Below are 2,500 nucleotides of genomic sequence, written 5' to 3' on the forward strand. Positions count from 1 at the left end.
TGTGTAGGTACTTATGTATGTATGTGTGTATGTTTTTTATAAGTTAAAACGTAATCAACCATTCATGCATCATCAATATCATAGAGAGTTAAACCATACATGCATTCATACATACACACGCGCGCACATACATGCATTCATTCATACATACACACATTCATACATACATACACACATACATACATACATACACACATACATACAAATCGTTATACAACTGAAGGCTAGGCGCTATTGATCTGTATATATTCGGTTTTGTTTGTATGTGTTTATGTGTGCTTGGATATGTTTGTGTTTGTGTGTGCTGTTGTGTATATTTGTCTGTATGTTTTTCCATGTATGTATGTATTTATGTACGTATGTGTGCATGTTTGTTTGTATGTATGTAAAAATGGATATAACCATTGTTTTAAAATTGTTTATATAACCAGGTATTCATGTTTGTAGGTATGATTGTATGTATGTTTGTATTGTTTGTTTGCATATATGTTTGTTTGTTTGTATGTATGTTTGTTTGTATGTATGTATGTATGGGTGTGTTTTTAGCGATTGCACTTATTTCACAATAAGCTCATTAAGATGTTAATTAAATTTTCAACAAACAACAACAAGAACATTTGTTTTGATTGACGTCATCATCTACGTCATCGTCGACAACAACATCATTACTATCATCATCATCATCATCATCATCATTATCATCATAATCATTATTATCATTATCATCATCACCACATTCGAGAGTTTCTGACATAGCCTTGTATACATTTGTACCTTTCCAATTTGAAACGAAAGTTACTGTTTTTTTAAGGAATTAAATTTCTTTTAATTTTGAAAATTCTAAAAATTTAAATTTTTATTCAAGTTCATTATTATTATTATTTTTAATTATTATTATTATTTATTTATTATTATTATTATTATTTGTATGTATAAACACTTTTTTGCAGCAAAGAATCGTCAAGAAAAAGTTATTTAATTCTTTGCGACGTTTTCCGCCAGTTTATAGCGTTTTTTTAAACTTTCATTTCGAAAAAAATTTAAAATGAGGAAAAAAAAGAAGAAGAAAAAAACTAAGAGAGAGAAAAAGAGAAAGAACGAAGAGAGATAGAGTGAGATAAAAAGAAAGAGAGAGAAAGAGGGGGGTTAAAAATATCCCTAGAATTCCCAAAACTGATTAAATTGCATTTTCTTCTCCGGCACAGCCATCCGTTAGCATTTTTTCGCATCCATCAACCAAGTCAGACGCCATTTTGAAAAAAAAATTGTTTTTTTTTCTCTCTCCCTCTCCGTTTCTCTCTTTCTCTCTCTCTCCGTATATCCCCATCCGCTCTCTGTGACGTCACATGTTATTCGCACAGGCCCCATCACTTACGAGCGCCATCTTCGTTGCGAATGTTTTATTTTCCAGAAGTGAATTTATTTAAATTTATTTATTTATTGCAGAAACATCTAGTAACAAAATCCTTTTATTATTTTTTTCGTGTTAAATTTAGAGTCAGCATTTGCAAGAAAAACCCCTACACAACAAAACAACACGCCCACAAGCAACAAAACACACCCACACACTAGCTCACACCCACACAAAACCCACACAAAGCCCACTCACGCCCACACAAACCTGCTCGCATTCACTTAAAATACAAGACAGCAACAAACATCAAAACAAAACTTCATTTCCAATTAGTTCATCTCTCTCCAGCCAGACATTCGCAACTCCACATTCGCGAGAAACATTTCTCTCTTTCCTTCTTTCTTTCTTTATTTCTTTCTTTCTCTCTCTATCTTTCCTTCCTTCTTTTATTCTTTCTTTCTTTCATTCTTTCTCCCGCGTCTACTAATTGAATAATTTTTCGGTATAATGTCTATCTTTTTTTTATACTCAACTATGTCTTCCCGTTTTGAAAAAATGTTTCGCCATTTTTTGTCACTTGTTCATTTTTATAAAACGCCAAACTATTTTTTCAACTAACCGATCAACCATTTAATCAACCAACCAAGCAAGAAACTGATCAAACATCAACCAACCAATCAATCAAGAAACTGATCAACCAACAAACCAACAAACCTATCTACGGCCGCTTATGCTTCAATGATAGATACTTATGGCAAACAACCAGCTATTCAATCAATCAATCAATCAATCAATCAATCAATCAATCAATCAATCAATCAATCAATCAATCAATCAATCAATCAATCAATCAATCAATCAATCAATCAATCAATCAATCAATCAATCAATCAATCAATCAATCAATCAATCAATCAATCAATCAATCAATCAATCAATCAATCAATCAATCAATCAATCAATCAACCAACCAACCAAATAACCAACCAACCAAATAACCAACCAACAATCAATCAATCAATCAATCAATCAATCAATCAATCAATCAATCAATCGATCGATCGATCGATCAATCAATCAATCAATCAATCAATCAATCAACCAACCAACCAAATAACCAACCAACCAAATAACCAACCAACAATC

The 2,500-nt window shown here is 31.8% G+C and overlaps 1 protein-coding gene across 1 annotated transcript in view; it reads right to left on the bottom strand.

Moving 5' to 3' along the window:
• HELRODRAFT_70655 (hypothetical protein) overlaps positions 1–2,500 on the bottom strand; it is a gene marked incomplete at both ends in the record, with an annotated part of 8,367 nt that overhangs the window by 5,384 nt on the left and 483 nt on the right. The window lies entirely within an intron of this gene.

The sequence above is a fragment of the Helobdella robusta genome, assembly GCF_000326865.2.
Source record: "Helobdella robusta unplaced genomic scaffold HELROscaffold_9, whole genome shotgun sequence".
In the NCBI taxonomy this organism is placed as follows: domain Eukaryota; kingdom Metazoa; phylum Annelida; class Clitellata; order Rhynchobdellida; family Glossiphoniidae; genus Helobdella; species Helobdella robusta.